The sequence below is a fragment of the Olea europaea genome, chromosome 11 (assembly GCF_002742605.1).
Source record: "Olea europaea var. sylvestris chromosome 11, O_europaea_v1, whole genome shotgun sequence".
NCBI lineage: Eukaryota > Viridiplantae > Streptophyta > Magnoliopsida > Lamiales > Oleaceae > Olea > Olea europaea.
Genome location: NC_036247.1, coordinates 24,407,841 through 24,414,227, shown reverse-complemented (window position 1 = coordinate 24,414,227; position 6,387 = coordinate 24,407,841).

Below are 6,387 nucleotides of genomic sequence, written 5' to 3'. Positions count from 1 at the left end.
ACTTCCCAAATGACCACTCCTAAGGGTACATTGTCATCCATAATGTCAACACCTCACCATCCACAAATTAGAAGAGGTTAATGTCTTGTTTGGCCGACATGCAATCATGATCTAGGCCACATCTATGTCCTAAGAGAAATGATGGTATGATTGATCGAACTCAGCATCTAATCAAATCCCTTCAAATAGGATGATTCCACATAGATCGAGGTGACATGATAGGATAGAGGGCTGCAAGCTCTTGATTTGGGACTTATGAATAGGGACAATGGTGCCATGCTAAAGATCAAGCAAAGCAGTATCACGTAATATAAACTACCAAAACACTTCTAGCAGAAGTCTCCCTTTCTTTTTACAATATTCCAATAGTTATTCCACCGAATTCAACTTAAGTTGATCTAGATTTTTTCACTCCAATTTTTAGTCATCAAAATTTTAGTGCTAGAGGGAAAGCCTTGACATAACAACCCACATTTTCAATATTCCAAGCATTCAGAACCAGCTCACCCAATCAATATGAGCTGCAATACTATATCAAGAAATTATTTCCATACAAATTTTCATCATACCAGCCTTCCCAGGAATTTCTATGGAGGAAATGATGACAATGAGGTTGGAAATCCCAAACTAACTACCGTGAGAAAGACTATAAAACGCCTCACATGAGCTATATGAAGAATAGAAGAAAAATTAAACCGCCACCACTCGAGTGACAAAGATCAAGGCGATACTCCCTTTAGGGTCAAAATTACATGACCACTTTTCGATGAGGCCTGTAATTTTCAGAAGGGGAATCTTCTAAGAGTATGACGTACATGGTAAAAAAAAATACCTTACCTCAAGGAGAATGAATCGCAAGGAGAACCGTGAGCGTTTTTTTATTGGATAAGCTTATAAAGTCCTCTCCCTCAAACGGGTGACGGCCCTAACCCGAATCAAAACATGTTCCACGAAAGTGATAGAGAAAAATCGCGATCTAAATCATTTAAAAAATGAATAAGCGCCCTGGAGCCAAATAATAGAGGGATGATGGAAAAATTCTTCACTGATCGGCATTTTTCCTTCACGGAAGTCATTTTGGCTAAACCACGGCTAGAAAAACTAGAGAGGCCCCAACTCAATAGTTATAATAGGAAAGACAACCCCTTTAGTTACCTCGACACATATATATCCTGTATGGATCTATAATGAGCTAGTGATGCCATTATATGTAGGGCTTTTCCCTTATACTTGGGGACAAAGACCAAAGGTGGTTTAGGAAGCTTCCACAAAGGTCGATGGTCAAGATTTGAAACAACCTGGCAACAGCTTTCCTGGCTTAATTTATGGGTTCCAGTGCTATTACCACGTGCAATGAATGCTCAGTGAGATGTAAGAAATTAAATCATAATATCAATATCTTTAGAATTCATGATTTTCACATATAAATTTAATTGATGAAAAAAAATATACATTGATCCATGACAATAATTGGGATTTTTAAATCTGCAAAATAAGAAACTGTTAAATTAAAGAAAATGTTCTCTCACTTTTCCTCTATTTAATTGATGTGTTTTATTCACATTTATAGGCAGATAGAGACAGTTTCTTATGGGTCATAATGTTGGAATAATTAATAATTCCATATGTGGGCTTTACATTCGATTGCAAAATTTTATGGGTTAGATATATGGCTCATAATGATATTTGTATTTGGGCCAAATTTATTAAGTGATCAATTGAGCATTTTACACCTTACGAGTTGTAATTAATTTGATGTGGTAATTTAAAGTATGTGGGCCGAAAATAAACCCTAATTAGAATTCTAGTCGTAATGGGACGGCTCAAATTATTTCCTATATATAAAGACTAGGTCCCATCTCCTCTCCATATGTTTTCATTAGCTTGCCCCATTGATAGCTATTACTTTGTGAGTAACAAGGAGGGAAAGATCTTGACTGCTATTACAATTATAATTTATATCAACATGGCTTTCGTAGAATTGAATTCATTTCTATTAATTTATTATATGGTGATTCTTGACTCTTAGCATGATTATAAATAAATTTCAACACATAAAACTCTCCACTTTCCATCAAAGGGGACAGTTATAAACTCTCCACTCTCCATTTAGGCCAATAGGATTTTAGCAATATTAACCACTTTTAATTAATTTTTTAATACTGCATGGGCCACAAAATAATTGGTTTTACATTCTCCCACTCGATCTGTGTAATATATTGCTTCGTTATGTGGTATATATCATAATGCGCATATCATGAGCTAAAATCCATCATACATTGGCCACTTAATATATCATCCTTAAATAAAGACTAATAAGAGTCATGGTAGTTTTACACCATCATATCAGCATAATTCCTTCCATGTACTACAGTATTAGTCTTTACCAAACATGACACATAATGAGAAGTTCGATAATTGCTTTACAATAATGTCTTCGAAAAGATTATCCCTGTCAGCATTCAAATAATCCATTCACGTACATGTACCAATAGTTACGACAGAAATAATATTTTGTCAAAAATAATACATAAATGAGCTCAAAGTGTAAATACATAAGCATCATAAATTACATAATAATGTCAATGATAATTTTCAATAATGCCCAACCTTTCGACATGTTCATTAAATATCATTGGTGGCAATTCTTTTGTTAATAGATCTGCAATCATAAGATTGGTGCTAATATGCTCAATTGACACTCTTTGTTTTTGAACTTCTTCTTTGACAGTAAAGTACTTCAATTCCATATGTTTAACACCTTTAGAGTACTTGTCGTTCTTTGAAAAGAAGACCGCTGCCGAATTGTCATAATAAAGTTTCAGCAGCTTGGCAATACTGCCGACAATTCCAAGCCCTGAAATAAAGTTTCGTAGCCAATTTCCTCGAATTGTGGCCTTAAAGCATGCCACAAACTCGGCTTCCATGGTGGATGCAGCAATGACCGACTGCTTCACACTTTTCCATGATATAGCCCTTCCAGCCAAGAGGAACAGATAGCAAAATGTGGACTTTCTAGTATCCACACATCTAGCAAAGTCCGAACCTAAATATCCAATGACCTCCAAGTTATCAGATCTCCTATAAGTGAGCATGTGATCTTTTATTCCTTGTAAGTATCTCAATACTTTCTTTGTAACTTTCCAATGATCAAGTCTCGGGTTGCTTTGATACCTGCCCAGCATTCCGACAGCAAAACTGATGTCTGGTCTGGTGCAAGTCTGAGCATACATTAAGCTCCCAACGAAAGATGTATAAGGAATAGTTGTCATTTATTTACGTTCCAATTCGTTTTTAGGACTTGCATAAGACTAAACTTGTCTCCTTTCTGAATTGAAACGACACTCGCTGAACAATTTTTCATCTTAAATCTCTCTAAAACATTTTATATATATGCTTTTTAAGACAACCCCAACAATTCTTGTGACATATCACGGAGTATTTCAATTCCAATCACATAGTTTGCCTCTCCCATATCTTTCATTTCAAAATTTTTAGAGAGAAATTTCTTAGTTTCGTGTAATGGACCAAGATCTTTAGTAGCTAGCAAGTTATCATCAACATACAAAATCAGAAATATAAACTTGCTCCCACTGACCTTTAAATATATACATTGATCAACAACATTTTCCTTAAATCCAAAGGAAGTAATGGTATCCTTGAACTTAAGATAGCATTGATGGAAAGCCTGTTTAAGTCTGTATATTGATTTCTTTAACTTACACACCATGTGTTCCTTTCCTTCAACTGAAAAACCTTCAGGCTTATCCATATAAACTTCTTCATCTAAATTTCCATTTAGAAAGGCGATTTTCACATCCATTTGATGTAGCTCTAAGTCATAATGAGCTACTAAAGTCATTATAATTCTGAGTGAGTCTTTCTTAGAGACTGATGAAAATGTCTCCTCATAATCAATGCCACTTTTCTGAGTAAAACATTTGGCAACAAGTCTAGCTTTATATCGTTCGATATTACCATTAGAGTCACGCTTGGTCTTAAAGACCCATTTATACCAAACTCTTTTACATGATTCTGGCAATTCGACGAGATCCCAAACTTCATTATGTTTCATAGATTTCAACTCATCTTTCATAGCATGTAACCACTTATCAGAATTAGCGCTCTCAATGGCTCGTGAAAATGAAACTGGATCATCATCAACAATTCCCAAGTCAAATTCAGACTCTTGTTGGTAAATCACATAATCATCAGAAATAGCAGGTCTACGTTGTCTTTGTGACCTTCTTAATGCTATTTTTTGTGGTTCATTTAATGCAAGTTCATCAGTGACAACTTCATTGTAGGGTGTTTGACATTTATTTGTTGTTCGGGTAAACTATTATGCCGTTCAATAATTTGAGGAACAACAACATTAGAAGAAGATGGTAGAAAAACTTGAACTTGAACGTTTTGTATTTCCACATTTCGTAGTTCCAAATTCCTGCTAACTTCACCATTCTCAATGAACCTAGCATTTCCAGTTTCAACAATTCTAGTACTATGGTTAGGACAATAATCTCTATACCCTTTTGATTTTTCTGGATAACCAATAAAAAATCCATTGATTGTTCTTGAATCCGATTTCTTTTCATGTGGATTATAAATTCTTGCTTCTGTCGAGCACCTCCAATCATGCAGGTGCCTTAAACTGGGTTTCTTTCCCGTCCACAGTTCAAAAGGAGTCTTTGGAACTACCTTACTAGGAACCCTGTTTTGCAGATACATAACAATCTTTAGTGCAAACATCCACAAACAAATAGGTAAAGACGAATTGCATAATATACACCTAACCATTTCTATTAGTGTACGATTACGCTTTTCAGCCACACGATTTTGTTGTGGTGTGCCTGGCGTAGTGTATTGAGAATATATGCCATGTCTTTCAAGAAATCTAGCAAATGGACTAGGGTGTTGCCCAATTTCATCATACTTTCCATAATATTCGCCACCTCTATTAGATCTAAAAAATTTCATCTTTTTGTTTAATTGCCGTTCAACTTCGTTGACAAAGATCTCTAAAACATTTACAGCTTGAGACTTTTCATGTAGCAGATAGACATAACCATAACGTGAAAAATCATCGATAAAGGTGATAAAATACTTTTCTCCATCAAAGGATGGAACATTAAAAGACCCATATATATATCGGTCTGTATTATCTCAAGAAGCTATATGCTTCTTGTGGCTCATTTCTTTGTATGTTTGGTTTGTTTACCCTTAATACAATCCACGCAAATTCCAAGATCACTAAAACCCAAGTCAGGAAGAATTTCATTCTTTACTAATCTTTCTATCCTTTCCTTGGATATGTGACCCAAACGTTTATGCCACGGGTTAGCAGATTGTTCATTCAGTAAACCACGTTTAGCACCAACATTGTGATGCAAGGTCAAAAGAGTATTGACAAAGAGGTTATCAATCTTTAATTTATACAACCCATCACAAAGAATAGCGGAACCGATAAGATGATTTTGTTTAAACAAATTTAAACATCCATTTCCACTATCAAAGAAATATCCAACAAAATCAAGTTTTGATAAAGAAACTAAATTGCGGAAATAGAAGGTACATGAAGTGTTTGAAATAAATCTAAATGATGTCCAGTATCTAAAACCAAACGATAGGTTCCAATGGCTTCAACTGGAGTTTTGACTCGATTTTCCATGAGGACAAACTTTTTATTTGGATTTATGGTCTGGATTGAAAGGAATCCCTGCATCGTATTAGTAAGATGAGTGGTATATCCGAAATCAATCCACCAAGTATTATAAGGAACTTCTGCCAAATTAGATTCGAAACATATATAAGAAATAATCTTACCTTTACTTTCGAACCATGCCTTACGTTTTAGGCAGTTCTTTTTTATAGTACCCTGGTTTGCGACAGAAATGACATGTATCTTTCTTGTGTTCCTTATTGTGGATTTGGGCAGAAGTCTCATTTATCTTTAGTGGTCCTTGCTTAATGCCCTTTTTAGATCCTTTCTTATATTTCTTTCCAGCTCCTTGATGATTTACAAGATGAACAGAATGAGTTCCTTGATCTTAAGCTTTGTCTCCTCTTACATGAGCATTCAGTGCAATTCATTCACATTCCATTTATCCTTTAAGGTATTATAGTTCATATAGAATGGACCGTACTCAGAAGGCAATGAGTTGATGATGAATTGTACTAGAAAGTTTACATCCACATTCATCCCAAGAGTCTTAAGTCTTGCTGCAATGTTACTCATTTTAGTAACATGCTCATACATGGTACGAGAACCATCAAATTTCATGGTGGTTAAGGTACTCATTAGTGTGCTGGCAAGTGATTTGTCAGCTGTTTGGGAACGTTCTTCCACAATCTTCATATATTCCTTAGCATTCTCAGTTTTAGGGATAG